Raw genomic sequence first — 19,002 nt, forward strand, 5'->3', positions numbered from 1 at the left:
ACTAACAGAATTAATTTAGATATGAATATTTTTGTGGTAGCAGCATGCGTCTCAACTTATTTGGTTGAGAATGCTGGACAAAGATAAAAGTAATTTGGGAATGAAATCAGGATCTTTTTTTAATATTACTCTAATTCACTTAAAGTGTTAAAAGAACAACATGTTTTTTATCACTATTTTTTTTTTACAATAACAAGTATAAAACTCTAATGACTGGCAGTACTGACTGACTATAATCACAAGTGATTTACCAAAAAAAAACAGAAATATTATGAGGTATGAGCAGCACTCAAAAGGGAATGTTTTCCAGTGATTGGTAGTCTCTGGAGATGTCAGGATATAACCCATTCCAGGATATGGATTCTTTTTTATTTGTGTGGGATTTTAAATGACATGGTTATGACTTTTTCAATTCTACTGTAATTGTTTATGAGCAAGTTTCAGAAGAAGACAGAAACTGTAGTTTTAATGTCTGAAATAATTAAAACTATATATCCTTAAATTCTTAAGATGAGTCTTCTTAATTTTCACACAGTTCAGTATAGTTTGACATAAGCAAAAGAATTAAAGATATGCAGCCATAGTCAACTTTCCATCTTCAAATTATGGGCACAAAGTCTTATTTCATATAGTCCAGGGAGGTATGTCTCAGGTCATTTACTCTCTCATGGACTGTGACCGTGTCATACTATCACTTGAGTGCATGCACGATCTGGTGGACCCTAGTTCCTGATAGGTAGCTGACAGTAACTCCCCTCCTTGCTCAGCCTGGTGTGTGCCTCACAATGGAGCCTCCTATGACCAAAATCTCAGATGGTGTGACGATATGCCTTAGGAGGTTATGAAGAGAGACACTGTGAGTTGAGACTGTGTCTGTCATTGTGGTGATTCTTTGTTAGTATACTTTTGAGGTCACTGAGTGTACTTATTGAAATTATTGCATCTGGGAAGCCTTTGAGGTTTTGGTTTGGGTAGATTACTTTTAAGGGCCTTAGCATATGTGAGCCTATGTGTTTGACTCCTAGTGTGTATGGCAGATATAATCTAGTGTTGTGTGATTCTGAAAATCTGTTTGGTATTTACAGTGGCTGCATGTGAGAGCTTTGCCTCTAGAGACAGTATATAAGTACGTCTTCCACATACTGCATCTTATTGTTTGAGAATTAGGTGGGTGTCAGAAAACATGAGAAAATTTCTACATTGTTTCAGGATACCCATTTCTGCCACGCTGGCTGCAGAAACTGTAGGAAAGTGCAGATCCATGGTTCTAGGCTTAAATACGGTGGCTTGCAGGGGGTAGTATCAAGGGATTCTCTACTCCTTTTTGTGTTGGGAGGGTGGCGTATGGTTAAGGTGCAGGGTTTGAGTCTCACAAGGGATAAATTGGCTAGGCTTAAAATGGCTCGCAAGGGCAGTTAGCCTAGTACTAACCTATGAACCACTGTGGGGGGAACAGATGTGCTAGGGTGCTAGTTGGTTATGATATATAATTTTGGTCTAACCTCGCAGAGCAATACCCTCTTCAAGCAAACAGTGCCCTTCTGCAGCTTTTCTCACATGGAGCTTCAGTAAGTAGTAGTATTAATCCCAAGCTCTGCACCTTTTCTCACATGGAGCTTCAGTAAGTAGTAGTATTAATCCCAAGCTCTGCACCTTTTCTCACATGGAGCTTCAGTAAGTAGTAGTATTAATCCCAAGCTCTGCACCTTTTCTCACATGGAGCTACAGTAAGTAGTAGTATTAATCCCAAGCTCTGCACCATTTCTCACATGGAGCTTCAGTAAGTAGTAGTATTAATCCCAAGCTCTGCACCTTTTCTCACATGGAGCTTCAGTAAGTAGTAGTATTAATCCCAAGCTCTGCACCTTTTCTCACATGGAGCTACAGTAAGTAGTAGTATTAATCCCAAGCTCTGCACCTTTTCTCACATGGAGCTTCAGTAAGTAGTAGTATTAATCCCAAGCTCTGCACCTTTTCTCACATGGAGCTTCAGTAAGTAGTAGTATTAATCCCAAGCTCTGCACCTTTTCTCACATGGAGCTTCAGTAAGTAGTAGTATTAATCCCAAGCTCTGCACCTTTTCTCACATGGAGCTACAGTAAGTAGTAGTATTAATCCCAAGCTCTGCACCTTTTCTCACATGGAGCTACAGTAAGTAGTAGTATTAATCCCAAGCTCTGCACCTTTTCTCACATGGAGCTACAGTAAGTAGTAGTATTAATCCCAAGCTCTGCACCTTTTCTCACATGGAGCTTCAGTAAGTAGTAGTATTAATCCCAAGCTCTGCACCTTTTCTCACATGGAGCTACAGTAAGTAGTAGTATTAATCCCAAGCTCTGCACCTTTTCTCACATGGAGCTTCAGTAAGTAGTAGTATTAATCCCAAGCTCTGCACCTTTTCTCACATGGAGCTTCAGTAAGTAGTAGTATTAATCCCAAGCTCTGCACCTTTTCTCACATGGAGCTTCAGTAAGTAGTAGTATTAATCCCAAGCTCTGCACCTTTTCTCACATGGAGCTTCAGTAAGTAGTAATATTAATCCCAAGCTCTGCACCTTTTCTCACATGGAGCTTCAGTAAGTAGTAGTATTAATCCCAAGCTCTGCACCTTTTCTCACATGGAGCTTCAGTAAGTAGTAGTATTAATCCCAAGCTCTGCACCTTTTCTCACATGGAGCTTCAGTAAGTAGTAGTATTAATCCCAAGCTCTGCACCTTTTCTCACATGGAGCTTCAGTAAGTAGTAGTATTAATCCCAAGCTCTGCACCTTTTCTCACATGGAGCTTCAGTAAGTAGTAGTATTAATCCCAAGCTCTGCACCTTTTCTCACATGGAGCTTCAGTAAGTAGTAGTATTAATCCCAAGCTCTGCACCTTTTCTCACATGGAGCTACAGTAAGTAGTAGTATTAATCCCAAGCTCTGCACCTTTTCTCACATGGAGCTACAGTAAGTAGTAGTATTAATCCCAAGCTCTGCACCTTTTCTCACATGGAGCTTCAGTAAGTAGTAGTATTAATCCCAAGCTCTGCACCTTTTCTCACATGGAGCTACAGTAAGTAGTAGTATTAATCCCAAGCTCTGCACCTTTTCTCACATGGAGCTTCAGTAAGTAGTAGTATTAATCCCAAGCTCTGCACCTTTTCTCACATGGAGCTTCAGTAAGTAGTAGTATTAATCCCAAGCTCTGCACCTTTTCTCACATGGAGCTACAGTAAGTAGTAGTATTAATCCCAAGCTGGCCCCTAAGAAGCATATTTCTGGCTTTTAAGTGATTAGTCATCGCTAAGGAGATCACAATAAAGTGTCTGTTTGTTCCTTCTTTCACCAGGAGCAAAATAGAAGCACTAATACCAAGGTGTTTCCTGAAAAGCAGTTCCCAGGCTCTGCAGTGATTGGTAGCCTAGTCTCAGATGTTACAGGTTTTAAAAGTAAGCTAGAAAGAAGGGAATGATACTCTGAGTATTGAAGTGTGAACTTAATGAGTGGTGTAATATGAAACAAAGGCTAGCACAAGGGGAGGGCCTTCCCAGTGTTTGCCTTTTCAGTGCCCAGTAGAATGAGGAGATGAGATGGGGAGGAGTTTCTAAAGATAAATTTACAGTAGAGGCACGCTTACTGCCACATCATGGTAAGCAAGCGCAGAACGTGTGCTCAGGCCAACATATTTCTCAAAACAGGAAATAAAAAAACAAAAAAAAAATAAAATGCATGAACAGAAGAGGCAATGTAGAAGGCACATCTAAATAGCTATCAAATGATGTGTAAACACAGATTAAAAAATAAAGTGACTTCTCTGTCTTTTTTTCTGATTTAAAAACTCCAGCAGAGAACCAAAGACTTAGTGTTTGCAAATGCAAGTCAATTCTTATCAAAAGACAAGTAAAACTATTATGCATTAAGTATCAATTACGGCAGCAAAATAACAACGAAACTGGAAGCCCAAGTGTTAAAAGTTTCCCAAGATCAAGAGTATATCAAGTTCTCACCCAAACACACACTCAAATCACTGTTTTTTTTAAAACAAATCACACTGCTAGTACTGTTCATCATCTCCACCAACATCCCTCATTATCTGTTTGTTGCTATAGGCTTTTCCTTGTTCACATATTCCAGATTTACTAACCTGATACTGTTGGGTGCACATGCACTCATTTCTGATATTTTGATTGTGGGAGGTGTCCCCAGTCTATTTTTATAGCGTATAAGGAAGAACTTTGGATACACACCCCCCAAATTAGATGCTAAGCCAATGGGTACCACAACTGTCAAACTAAAGGGGTTGTTTATATTGCATACTGTACAGCATGCTGGGCATTTTACGTGGGCAAAACAGAATGGAGTGTGAAACAGTGAATTTATGAGCATATGTATGAGAGCAGCAGAAAGAAGGGAACCAATGCACTATATAGGCAAACGAGATGTGGTAATGCAGATTTTGAATTTTGGATTTTGGAAGTGGTTAGACAGCAAGAGAGAGGGGGTGACTGGCAAAGTAGATAAGAATTTAGGGAATTAATAGGGCAGCTACGACTCGATGCATGTGTTTATACAGGACTTAATGACCACATTTCTTTTGATCCCAGCCCTAAAATTAAAAAGGTTAACAATTTTTAAATTTTCAAATAATGGATAACAATTTTAAAATATGGTCAGTAACATTAAATGAAGATTGGAATAACATTATATATTGTGAACTAATATTGGGTTCGAACAATGATGTTATATGTACCAAGTTCGTAGTTAATGTATTTTAAACTAATAACATAAAATGGGGGGGGATAAGGCATTTTTCATATAATATACTGCATGTTATATATGGTACACAAAAATATGTTTTATACAAATATGTTTCTACAAAGATTTTATTATATTTATATTAATATGATGGTTTATTTGCTCAAAACACTATTTGCTTAATACATTATTTATTTATTAGATGATGCTATATGTTAAACTGAATAAATAAAAGGGATGGGGACTTGGATTTTAAAAGTCAACAGGACATGATGTAAAGAGATTCTGATAAAGTTTCCTGTCTGAAAATGAAAGCACTAAATCTTGTGCAATAAAGTGATTTTTTTATGCAAGTCTTTTTTTCTGAAGGAATATACTGAAATTTTGGGTTTAAGCTGCCTTTATTGGGACCGGTGAGCCTAGCTGACTTTGTTTGGTTATTGGTGACTGTTGTTGGCTTTATCCTGAAGAGTTTACCAGTTTTCTGTTTTTGTGATATTGAAAAGGAAGGTATCATTTGTGCTATGGACAATTTTCATATTTACAACTACACTGACATAGAGGTGAATAAAAAACATTTTAGTTTGTTTAAAAAGGGTTTTACCTTTATACCAAATAAAAGAGGGAATGTAGCGAACACTCTCTTAGATGTGAAAATGTTCATGAGAAAATTGAATCTGGAAGTTATGTTTAAGGACATTTGTCCACCAAAGGGAGTGGACAATTTTAAGAAAAAGAGTTTATACAATCCCCCATTACACCCCGAACTTATTAATTATGAAGCCTTGATAACTAAGGAAATAAGGGATGCATATAAGTCCAGAAGAAATTTTAAGAAAAACCTTACTGGGCAAGAACAGATCATATTAGATGATATGCGGAAAAGCAATACAATGAGGGTTATGAAACCCGACAAATGGGATGGGGTGTTGATTATGTCCCAATGGAGTTATCCTACTAAAATGTTGAACATCTTAAACACGGGGGGGGGGGGTGCTCAAGTATCGCGAAGAAAGGATCAAGGTAGAATTAACGAACAGCTATTTAATTTTTTGAAGGTGGACAAACCTTTTATTCCCGGGATTTTTGGGATACCAAAAATTCATAAGGATGTGAATGACCCACCCTGAGACCAGTGGTGACATCAGCAGGATCCAAGACACAACCATTACATACATTTTAATATATCTAAACCACTCACTTGGGAAGAAACTACAATTTTCCCTAGTGAGTGGTTTAGATAAATTAAAATGTATGTGCATTTTCTGGGTGATGTATTCATTTTGTGGACAGAAACAGAAGAAAAGACAGAATTTGTGAAATTTTTGAACAATTCATCTAGTTTTTTGAAATTCACATGCACCAGTAGCGTAGAAAGCATTAACTATTTGGATACATTTATACAAAAAAATCAGTAAAGGATTTAAGTCCAATGTTTATAGAAAACCCACATTTAGTAATTTCTATTTAGAGTATACTAGTAATCACCCCCATCATCAAAAAAAAATAATATAGTCAAAAAGTCAACTAGTTAGAGTTGCCCGTATGACTTCTGATGAGGGAGACGTAGATAGAGAGTTACAAAACGTAGCACAACTATTTTATGAAAGAGGGTATCCAGCTAACATAGTGGAGAAAAATGCAGAATATGTTAAAAGTGAGTGGGGTAAAACATTTAAACCACTGTTAGGTGATATACTACAGGAAAAAGAAAATTTGGAAGAGGAGAAACAATTTCATAGGGTTATGGTTATTCCTTTTTGTGGGCAAGTCAAACAAGTGAAAAAGATTTTTGAGAAGAATTGGTCCATCCTTAAAAATAACCCTAGAATATTTTCAGTTGTTAGGAAGGAACCCACTTTTGTATACAAACTGGGCTCAATTTAAGAGGGGCATTTGAACTTACTAATAAAAGTCAGGTAGTGGGGAATATTGGTACAACAAGATGTGGTGCTTGTGCACAATGCAGGTTCATACAAGCTAAGAATATGGTAACCTTACAAAACATTTTGAAGTCTAAGGTTTTCTTTGAAAAAGGAAATTGTCAAACATCAGGAGTGATATATCTGGCAGCTTGTAAAACCTGTCCAGCTTACTATATAGGCAAGACAGAAAGGCATCTTAGGGACAGAATATATGAGCACCAGTACCAGATAGCCACAGGAAATATAAATAATGCCTTATATAAACATTCATTAGTATGTGCAAATTTTGTTCAGTTTTTGTTTGGTATTATGGAGCGAGTAACACCAAGCCCTAGAGGGGGAGATTACAGGAATTATACAGAGGAAATGGAAATTAAGTGGCAAATAAAACTAGCTGCGACCCATGTGCCAGGTCTTAATGAAATGGTATCCTTAAAACCAATATTAGTGAGAAAAGCTACCTCATAAGTATTGTGTATCTTAGTGTGTGTGTGTGTGTGGGGGGGGGGGGTTCAACTATTCAGTATATATATCTTTTTAAGTAAGTCAATGGACAAAATGTGGTTGATTTTTTATCTTAAACAATTTTTAAGCTTACATTTGATGAATGTCTTGGAATTTGAAAAATTCTTTTTTATAAATGATGTTTGTTAAAATATCCTTGTGTTAAAAGGTGTTCGTAATGCATTTCATTGGAACATTAAGGTAGTTGTATCTTTAAAGGATTGTGAAGGGTGATGACATCATTCATTTTTAACAGTATTTAAAGGCTGTACTATGGAGTGCAGTTAGATTCTGATGAAGTCCCCAGTATAGGGGATGAAAGTGCTCAATCTGTGTCTTTGTGTGTTGGAAGAATAAAAACAGCTTGGACTGAAGAGTTTGGTTGACTGGAAGCGTTTCCTACTATTTCACAGTGTATGTTTTGGATTTTTAAAAAAAAATAAAAATACACTTACTCTGTTCTACTACCTTAAATATGGAGGTTAAAATGAATGATTCATTACCTGGTAATCTTAGTCCATCTTTGCTACATATTCTAATATGACTTTTGCTGGTATTCTTGTCATGTTTGGGTATCATAGGGAAATTAAATGGAGTCTGTTTAATAATTTAAGATGATTTTTATTGGCTGACAAATAAGTAACATGGACTATAAATTGATTTTTTTACTTGGCTTAATCTGTCTTCACAATTAAAACATAATTTGCACTAATTCATAATGAATCCATTTATATTTTTGACAATATTGTCATGGTTCATTTGTTTAATGTTTTCATATTTGAAATGTTTACACGTTGTTGCCTCAAAGTATGACGTTGTCCTGTTCGATTCTCAGCTAGAGTGTCTTCTGTGTGGAGACATGTGTGAATGGGCGTACCTTCGTTGAAGGTTGTGTGTCAGAGCTGGCAACTCAGCATGTAAAAATCTACTGCCAATCATTAGCGGACCGGAGTTCCTCTGTGGCGACCCCTAACCGGGAAAAGCCGAAAGACACAACAACAACACTTACAGTTATAATTATAATTAACTTAAAACAATGAGGTATAACTTCTGGTTTATTACAGTTGTGATTGTTTTCTTTTCATTCAACTTAGGCTTTGAAATTTATACATTTTTTAAAGGAGAGACCAGACATGGCATTGTAGTGTCAAGAGTATTAATGCAAGTTATAATTTGTAATAGACCATCTGTAAATATCACTATTTCTAATGTAAGATGTCATTTATCTAACTTCTTCTCCATAGGTATTTTGATTTACTGAAAATACTAATGGTTCCATGGCTATGACAAAAAAGAAGAGAAAGAGGGCTTCCCTGTTATTTTTAATTTTTATGTTTTCTTTTTTTAAATAAATAAACACATACATTAATATAGGTTTGCAAATTGATAAACACATTTAACAGATTTATATACACATTTCACAAATGAAACAAAATCCAGCACAGTATATATATATATATATATATATATATATATATATATATATATATATATGCATATATATATATATATTTACAGTTTAAGGAATCAAATACCTTAATGATATCCATATTCATGACTGGCAACTCCTTTAAATTTTTATCTATAAAATCTATGAACATTGTTGTTCTTTTAATGCTGTCTTGCATCTGTCTATTGATTATGAATCTTGCTTGATCCTAAGCTATTACAGAAGGAAATATTATTTTAGTGTCTCTGAAAAAATGGACATAAATATTTTGTAACTGATATTTAATAGAGTAAGAGGAACACTAGAATTTTTATCCTGTTTGAATACATCTGTTATTAAGATATATTTCCATGATGAAGGAACTATACTTTCATTTTCAAAATTTAAGGACACTATCTTTAAGAAATAAATCATGTTCTGTAGAAATGATTTATAAAGTCAGTGTAAATACCACTTTAGATATCTCCTGAAAAGAGCCCATTTGCCTATTGGGACTAACCCAATCAACAGTGTAAATAAATAAAGATACAATAAAATAACATAAAATAGAACAAACATTTGGAATTATACCCTAGGTCCCAAGAGCTTTACATTCTTTTACTTTTTTTTTAAATCTTATTAACTATTTCTATTGTTGAAATAGATTTCAGCAATCTTTCTGTATTATTATCTGTGACCATATCCATGTTGTGTTATCTTCATAAAACATTTCTAAGTAACATTCTCTTCTTACAGGAAGAAGTTATCCAGTTTGTTTTGGTTGGGGTCCTCGTTTGTGAAGTCTGCATATACTCACTAAGTTCATGAAGATTTTCTCTGGATCCCTGCCACATTATAAATACATGTGTTAGGTATACTTTTGACTTCTAAATTGTGTGTGCGTGTGTGTGTGTGAGTGCGTGTGTGCGTGTGTGCGTGTGTGCGTGTGTGTGTGTGTGTGTGTGTGTGTGTGTGTGTGTGTGTGCGTGCATGCACATGTGATGTAGAAGAAAGGCCTCACTGTCTACTGTCATTTCCCATCCTTACCTAGTAAACTCGGTGGATGATGGTTGCTGTTCCTGGGGTCATTAAATGAGTCAGCTACTATTAAAAAGTGTGGATGGAATATTTCTTAAAAAATAAGTAGTGGCTCTTCAAAATCAATTATAAGTCTATTGTTGCCTGTATTTGAGCACATTTTAGTGCTAGTTTAGAGTGTCATTAATTTTACTAGTCTTTAGAAGTTATGGCTTATGGATTTGATTTTATATTTCCAAAAGCCACAGCTACTTTATAGTTGAGAATATGATGATTTTTTTTAAATTTAGAGTTTTTATCACAGCTATGAATATATTTTCTCTATTTTAAATTTGTCTAGTAACATTCAAACCTCCTTCTATTTTTTCAAGTTCTCTCTCCCATTTCTTTAATTTATTTCAGATTAAATATAAATTTTTTTCCAAAAAATATGACTATAATAAATACCAAACTATAATAATATTATTTTCTCCCTTATCATTCAATTTTAAGAAATTATATATTTGTTCACTTAACCAGTCTTTGGTTTATTTTTGTTAAATGTGTGAAAATTGCATTTACTGTAGTTGTTTTTTTATAATTCATACAAAATTTTAAAAGTAGGAGCATTGTGATTTGACATTGGACACAAAATTATACTAAAAAGTCAGTATTAGAATTTAACTAATGTAAAATATATGTCAGTATATTTTGGGATTTCAAAATCTAAGATTAATGCATAAACCATAGGATATCTAAATCTTTAAAATCACTTAAATAATTCACATTTACATTGGGAGGGTGGCTTAATGGCTAAAGTGTTTGCCTTACAAACACAAGGTGCAGGGTTTGAGTCTCACAAGGGATAACTGGCTAGGTTTAAAATGGCTCGCAGGGGGCAGTTAGCCTAGTACTAAACTATGAACTTATATTCAGTAAATTCACCCAGTTATTTAATGCTTTTGCTAAGGCTGAGATTTTTGAAAATTTACTAACATTTATTTCTCTTTTCCCCAAATGTAGTTGACATCACCTCCCAAAATAAAATTCCCTTTATCATTAATCAGTTTAACTTTTAACAAAGTTAGCTAACAATCGCAGTAGCGTACATCTTTGCTTTGTTGAATAATATATTATGTTATTTAGTATTAATGATAGGTAATGGTGTCACTAGTTGAACATATCATCTTAGTTATAATAAAATTATTTATCCATAAAACTGTAGTGCCTCTTTTCCTTAGAAGAAGAGTCTACTAATACGATGCCATTCTTAAATGTAAACACCCTTGGATCATTTTCCAAAATATACATTTGTTGCTCATAGGTTAATATGGAAGTACTAAGCAATCAGTTTGCATATCATTACAAGCCTAGCCAATAACTTACATTTAGAAATGTCCACCTTCCTGAAGGAGGGCAACACGATATAGACCAGGGAAAATCCTGAGGCTGCCCATCTAATTTTTCTGGTATTCCGTGGTAAGAGTGCTACTCTGGTTAACATGAAATAAAAGCTTGTCCCAGAGGTGGAAGAGTATGTTGCCATAGAAATATGTCATGTGAATACTAATAGGTCTTATTTATCAGTTGATGAAGACTTAGTTTCTATGCCAATGTATTTGTGGACTAATTTATTCTGTGAAGGAATAGGTCAAAGAGGGTTGGATCTTTTATGGCTTGAAAGGCTAGACATAGGTCCCCATGGAAGGGTGTACAAGAGGCTGAGTATGAAGAGAGGGCTACTGATCTCTCCTAAAAAGTAAGATTTCTGGGACCACTCATATTTTTAGTTAGGAATCTCTGAGGTCTCTATGGTTGAGTGATATGCTTAGTCAAATAAATGTCAAAGGGGCATTATGTTCTGTAATGGGTCTGACGCAATAAAAGTAAAGAGGAACTAAGACTTCTTTGGATCTAGATACTTAGAAAAATAAAGCTTTGATATGAAGGTCAAAATCCTCTTCATCAACGTCTTTCCTTTCCATTTTCTATATGGGGATGGGGTGCTGTATCAAGTGTCCATATCTCTCTTGATTCAGCACCCCTCTCCTAACTTCATGCCAAGGTCTGGGTGTTACAGCTTCTGCTGAGTTTTCTTCATTCAGAAGCTGCAGAAGTACTCTTTCCATCCAAAGTTACTGTTCTGTGGACTGCTGAGTGGGTTGTTACTGACATCCCTTATGAACGGTGTCAACTATGTTTTTTATATTTCTGTCTTTGCCTTGCAGCTTGATATAGTTTCTTTGTACCATTTATTGGGAATCTTTGAAGAAGCTGGTGAAGCTCTTTGCTATTGAAACTCCTCTCTTATCCTCTTTGTTATCCAACCAAAATTTCTTCTTAGCCTGGTCTATTTTTTCTTACACTTTTTTTCTGCACTCCTTTTTTCATTTTATGACTTCCTGGACTTCTGCATTCCTATACGAGCTTTCCTCATGTACCTTGTTTCCATACCTCACTCGGCAACACATCTGCTCTATAGTTCTCCCACATACTGTTTTGAGGTGCTGCCATTCTTCGTCTTCAGCGCCATATTTTTTTTTCTTTCTGAGGGGCTAGAGCCTTGAGTAATTCCATGAACTCCTGTGTTTTCTCTACAGTCAACTTCCATGTCTTCACCTTAGAGCCATCTTCGACCATTGTTCAGAACTGATGGTGGCAACCAGTGGATTATGCTGTGGGTCTACTGTTTCACTGGGGATGACTTTGCAATCACTGATTCCTCCCCAGTGCCTTTCCTTACTAGGAGAAAGTCTACCTGAGTTATAAGTTGGCTACCATTTATGTGATCTTTTGACTGTATCTCTTGCTAAACCATGTGTTGGCCACCATAAAGCCATCTTTTAAACAGAAATCAAAATGGCCTCTTCTTCTTTATTCTTGTTGCCCCAACCATGTGGACCCAGGCAGTCATCATGTCCTGTTCTAACCAGATATGTACATTCAGATCACACATTAACACCTGCATCTGTCATCCTGCTTTATCAAGTATCTTTTCCTCACTATCACTACCCTGCTGGGGACATAGGCTGAGATTAAGATTACTGCCCTATCCTTACACTGTAATCGGATTGCTACAACTCTGTCAATAATTCTAATACCATCTCTCACTGTGTATTCTGAAGACTATCCCTCAAAACAATTCTCACACCATTTCTAGTCTGTCCTCCTCCTGAGTAGTAAACTGGAGATTCCTAGCTAAGTGGCTTTGCTGCTCTGCTCTTCCATCATGTCTTCTAGATACATAGGTTGTTCAGTCCAGCCCCCTCCTTACCATCATATCATCTACTTCCAAGTGGCATCATGATGGTGAGCATACATTGAGTCTAGCAATTCATAGTTTATGTTTGGCAGGTTGATTGGTTTTATGTCCAGCTGTTGCTCAAAAGAGCTATTCTAGACACCCATGCTGGGCAAACGGATACTGGATGGTCAGTAGCTTATTGACCCAAGGTCATTGGGATTTATGGCAGGCACACATTGACCAACAGAGGCACATATACCCTTCCCACTGTTAGCATGGATCCTTGACATGAGTTGAAGTAGACTGGGTCCTCTACCCAATTATCACCAATACAAAGAAATACGAATGCCCATTTTGGGTGACATTAGTCAACATGACTGAAAAATATAAAGCCAAATTGATATTATCAAACAGCTACATGGTGCCCAGTCTTTGATGCATGTTTGCCTCTCTTGAGCATATTGCACACCACAGTTGATGCCCAAAGCAGTTAGTCTATACTACTCTTACCCCTATTATTACCATCTAGAGTCTGCGCTGATCCCCATAACTCTATTCTTTGGTGGGTTTGAGATAGAAACAGTATGTTTTTGCAAGATGGGAGAACCCCACAGAGACGCAGGAAGAACATGCAGACATCATACAGGCATTGGTTGAATGTCAGAATTGAATCTTGTACCTTCTGCATGGGAGGCGAAGACCTAAACCATTATGCTGATAGTCAAACTATAATGAATCATCAACAAATATGTAGACATCCCTTATGATAGTGTTAGACTGGAGGGGTATATCATCTATATGGTTTGGAAGAATGCTTTGTTTACATTTCTTATATTTAATTTTAGATCATCACCCATGCTCCACTTCTTAACATGATAAAACTTATGTTGGAGCAATTGAAAATTCAGTGGAAAACTGAATAACAATACCTGTACCTAATTTGCAGTGGTTTGCAAACTTAGATAACCATACACTCAGAGTATTGGGCTAAAGGTCTGAGAAATTGATGCCAAATTTGAGGGAGCAACACTGAATATTATGGTAGATCACCGATAACTTATTTTCTTTCAGAAGTGGCATCTGTGACCATAACAAAATGTGTTCTGTTAGTCAACCAGCTAAATATCCACAAGACAATGTAAGTATTTGTTTTCAGATTTGCAAATCTGTCAGTAATTCTTGCACAAGGAATTGTGTCTAAGGCTTTGGTGAGGTGAAGATATGCTGTATGTACTGCATAAATACTTCAGTGAATTTTTCAAAGAAATTAATAAAGTTAAAGACACAAAACATTCCTTTTACAAAGATGAATTAATGAGGACTAAAAAATAAGAGATTGGTTGGCATAATAGTTAAGGTGTTTACCTTACAAACACAAATTGCAGGGTTTGATTCTCACATGAGGTAATTGGCTAGGCTTGACAGTGTAGTATAAGAAAGGTGCTGCACTCTGAAGTGTGTCATCCTTTTGATGAGGTGTTAAACCTAGGTCCCATCTGCCTGAGTTGGTGGTAGCTACACTAGAATTAAAAGATCCCACAGCACCTGCTAAAAGAGTAGGGGAAGGCACCCTCTTCTGTGCTTAAAATTTCTCTTAGTAGGATAAATACAGTGGACTAATCTGGTCAACAAAGAATAAATACATATCAGGCTAATGGGTCTATAGTAACCAGAGTCCATTGTTGGGCCAACCATGTGTAATGACATTGTAGTGATTGTAGAGTCCATTGCCGGGCTAACCATGTGTAATGACATTGCAATGGCTGTTTTCCAGTGTTTGAGAACATAAACTGGGGCATACCTTTCAACATCTTAGCACAAAAAATCCAGACAATGCCTAAAATAATGCGGGGATTAAGACCCAAGATTAGGTCAAATAAATATTGCTGTTATAACCTTAGAAAGTTGCTAGTATAACAGGATTTGTCTTAGCATGTATTTTCTGAAGGATATAAAGTCTGAAATTTAAATATATGGCAATATTTACTGACTTGTCAGAAAACCTCAAGTTTTGTGGGGAGCAGACAAAAACATGAGGCAAAAATCTGGGCATTCTGTGAAAATCTGGACAGTTGAGAGGATTGATCAGTGCAGAAAGCTAGATTAAAGAGGCTAAGTAGATCAGGTAAGCTATATTTGGTGCTGATATTCAGCCAATCAGGTATGTTATTGGGGTACATTGGTAATGTATTCTTAACATTAGAGTAGATTGAGAAGAAATTTTCAATTGTATCTAAAGGTGAGGCTGTGAACATGAAATCTATAGACTAAGTCTAACTGTGGGTAGATTAAAATTTGCAGTACATTTTTCAGCTATGAAATATGTTATTTCTTTTGGATAAGAGCATTGCTGGATGTTAATTCTTAACCTTGTGACATAATTAAGAAATATTTGTAGTTATTTTTTTCTAGTTGCTATTTTAAGTTTATATTCAGCTTCCTAATGGTTTTCTTAAGATCTTAACTAATTTCATTGTATTAGCTTCATTCACTTTTAAATATTTGGATAGCTTACTTTAGTAATAACCACTATTTAGACTATTAACAGTTAATGAAAGAACTTCAAGCATGCATTTTACTGCACACTTCTTCCAGTTGATTTCAGACACCGCATGACTTACATGAAGTATAATAGTTAACGACACTATTTAAAAAAAAAACAGCTTTTTAAGAGAAAATGACACATTTTACTTCAAAAACTGTATCATTACTCAGAAAGACTACTGTATACAAACAATTTAAATCAGTCTTACACTCCCTTGTCCAACTAATCTTATTTCCCAAGTTAACTAATCTCATCAAACTTTACCAAATGATCTGAAGTGCCACATTGTTCACATTGGTGATAATGCCTCAGAATCCAAAAGAGATTGGATCCAAGGGTAAACCTATCAGTTAAATGACACATTTACATACTCTTCATTTTTACGTATACTAAAAGGGTTGTAAAAGCCCAGGAATAGACTAGAAGTGAAGAGAAGAAGAGAAGAGAAGAAGAAGAGAAGAGAAGAGAAGAGAAGATAAGAGAAGAGAAGAGAAGGGAAGTGAAGAGAAGGGAAGTGAAGAGAAGAGAAAAGAAGAGAAGAGAAGAGAGGAGAAGAGAAAAGAAGAGAAGGGAAGTGAAGAGAAGAAGAGAAGAGAAGAGAAGAGAAGAGAAGAGAAGAGAAGAGAAGAGAAGAGAAGAGAAGAGAAGAGAAGAGAAGGGAAGTGAAGAGAAGAGAAGAGAAGAGAAGAGAAGAGAAGAGAAGTGAAGAGAAGAGAAGAGAAGAGAAGAGAAGAGAAGAGAAGAGAAGAGAAGAGAAGAGAAGGGAAGTGAAGAGAAGGGAAGTGAAGAGAAGAGAAGAGAAGGGAAGAGAAGAGAAGAGAAGAGAAGAGAAGAGAGAGAGAGGAGAGGAGAGGAGAGGAGAGAAGAGAAGAGAAGAGAAGAGAAGAGAAGGGAAGAGAAGAGAAGAGAAGAGAAGAGAAGAGAAGAGAAGAGAAGAGAAGAGAAGAGAAGAGAAGAGAAGAGAAGAGAAGGGAAGAGAAGGGAAGAGAAGAGAAGAGAAGAGAAGAGAAGAGAAGAGAAGAGAAGAGAAGGGAAGAGAAGAGAAGAAAGGAGAAGAGAAGAGAAGACAGGAAGAAAAGAGAAGAGAAGAAGAGAAGAGAAGAGAAGAGAATAGAAGGGAAGTGAAGAGAAGAGAAGAGAAGAGAAGAGAAGAGAAGAGAAGAGAAGAGAAGAGAAGAGAAGAGAGAAGAGAAGAGAAGAGAAGAGAAGAGAAGGAAGAGAAGAGAAGAGAGAAGAGAAGAGAAGAGAAGAGAAGGAAGAGAAGAGAAGAGAAGGGAAGAGAAGAGATGAGAAGAGAAGAGAAGAGAAGAGAAGAGAAGAGAAGAGAAGGAAGAGAAGAGGAGAGAAGGGAAGGGAAGAGAAGAGAAGGGAAGTGAAGAGAAGGGAAGTGAAGAGAAGAGAAGAGAAGGGAAGAGAAGAGAAGAGAAGGGAAGGGAAGAGAAGAGAAGAGAAGGGAAGTGAAGAGAAGGGAAGTAAAGAGAAGAGAAAAGAAGAGAAGAGAAGAGAAGAGAGGAGAAGATAAGAGAAGGGAAGTGAAGAGAAGAGAAGAGAAGAGAAGGGAAGTGAAGAGAAGGGAAGTGAAGAGAAGAGAAGAGAAGAGAAGAGAAGGAAAGAGAAGAGAAGAGAAGGGAAGGAAGAGAAGAGAAGAGAAGGGAAGTGAAGAGAAGGAAGAAGAGAAGAGAAGAAGAAGAGAAGAGAAGAGAAGAGAGGAGAAGAGAAGAGAAGGGAAGTGAAGAGAAGAGAAGAGAAGAGAAGGGAAGTGAAGAGAAGGGAAGTGAAGAGAAGAGAAGAGAAGGAAGAGAAGAGAAGAGAAGGAAGGGAAGGAAGAGAAGAGAAGAGAAGAGAAGAAGAGAAGAGAAGAGAAGGAAGAGAAGAGAAGAGAAGAGAAGAGAAGAGAAGAGAAGAGAAGAGAAGAGAAGAGGAGAGAAGAGAAGAGAAGAGAAGAGAAGAGAAGAGAAGAGAAGAGAAGAGAAGAGAAGAGAAGAGAAGAGAAGAGAAGAGAAGAGAAGAGAAGAGAAGAGAAGAGAAGAGAAGAGAGACGTGGAGAGATGAGAAGAGAAGAGAAGGTAAGAGAAGAAGAGAAGAGAAGAAGAGAAGAGGAGAAGAGAAGAGAGAAGAGAAGAAGAGAGAAGAAGAGAAGAGGAGAAGAGAAGAGAGAAGAGAAGAAGAGAGAAGAAGAGAAGAGAAGAGAGGAAGAGAAGAGAAGAAGAGAAGAGAAGCGAAGAGAAGAGAAGAGAAGAGAAAAAATATCTTTATACATAAATACTTATTCACTTCTATATACCTGAGCATCAGAATTGCATACAAAATTAAATAGTGAGGGTACTTACTCAGTGTCGTTTCTAATTAATATTAAATGCTACATTTTGCATTTGTACTAATCCTTCATTGTATCAACGTCTTCAGATTCTTCAAATGAAGTAAGATTGATATAAGGAAGAATATCAGAAAGGTGCAAATTAGTTTACCATTTATTCATAATGGTGCCTTTAAAGAATGTACTGAAAATACACGGATCCCGAGTCCAACTAATCTTATTTCCCAAGTTAACTAATCTCATTAACCATTAAAACCATCAAAATAATAAGAACTTCAACTCCACCAATTTTCAAAATGAACTTAAAGCTTGCAATTGGTCAATCCTAAAGCACCTTTCACCGAATGATGCAGTAGCGCAATACCATATCCCTTAGTATTCTTGATTCGCACGCTCCTGCTCACTCCATTAGAATCAAAACAAAAACTGCCCCATGGCTCTCAAAATAGACCAAATCTAAAATCATAGCTAGAAATAAGGCATGGGACAAATGTCATGCCACAAAAGACCCACTAGAACAACTCAGATCCCGACAGCTAAGGAATCACACAAAAAAATCTATTATACTAGATAAAAAAAACTTCCACTACCATCTTCAACAAAAACATAACAACAAACCTCAAAAGTTTTGGGCAGGAATAAACAAATGTTGTCACCCAGGATAGTCCTCCACTCCTACCACGTCAACTTCCAACCATACATCCCCAGAGGATATTGCAAATACCTTTAATAGTTTTTTCACAGATACTGTCCAATCCCTAGCCAGCCAACTGGCAGCCAGCTGCTCCAGCCCAAATTCTGCCACAGCCAGTACCCCACTCTCCTTTGGCTAATACCCCACTCTCCTTTAGCTAATACCCCACTTTCCTTTAGCTAATACCCCACTCTCCTTTAGCTAATACCCCGCTCTCCTTTGGCTAATACCCCACTCTCCTTTAGCTAATACCCCACTTTCCTTTAGCTAATACCCCACTCTCCTTTAGCTAATACCCTGCTCTCCTTTAGCTAATACCCCACTCTCCTTTAGCTAATACCCTGGTCTCCTTTAGCTAATACCCCGCTCTCCTTTAGCTAATACCCTGCTCTCCTTTAGCTAATACCCCACTCTCCTTTAGCTAATACCCCACTCTCCTTTAGCTAATACCGCACTCTCCTTTAGCTTTCAGCCTGTTTCTACATCACTAATCAGATCTCTAATTAAGAAATTAAAACCAACTACTCTAGCAGCTGATCTCCTCCCACCAGAGTATCTGCAAAAAACAGCAGATGCCATAGCATACCCCAGCT

The 19,002-nt window shown here is 36.7% G+C and overlaps 1 pseudogene; it reads left to right on the forward strand.

The window, feature by feature from the left end:
- LOC122816480 overlaps positions 1-17,686 on the forward strand; it is a 46,990-nt pseudogene extending 29,304 nt beyond the window's left edge.
- The last annotated feature ends 1,316 nt before the right edge of the window (positions 17,687-19,002 follow it).

The sequence above is a fragment of the Protopterus annectens genome, chromosome 1.part1 (genome assembly GCF_019279795.1).
Source record: "Protopterus annectens isolate FY-2018-M chromosome 1.part1, PAN1.0, whole genome shotgun sequence".
In the NCBI taxonomy this organism is placed as follows: Eukaryota; Metazoa; Chordata; order Ceratodontiformes; family Protopteridae; genus Protopterus; species Protopterus annectens.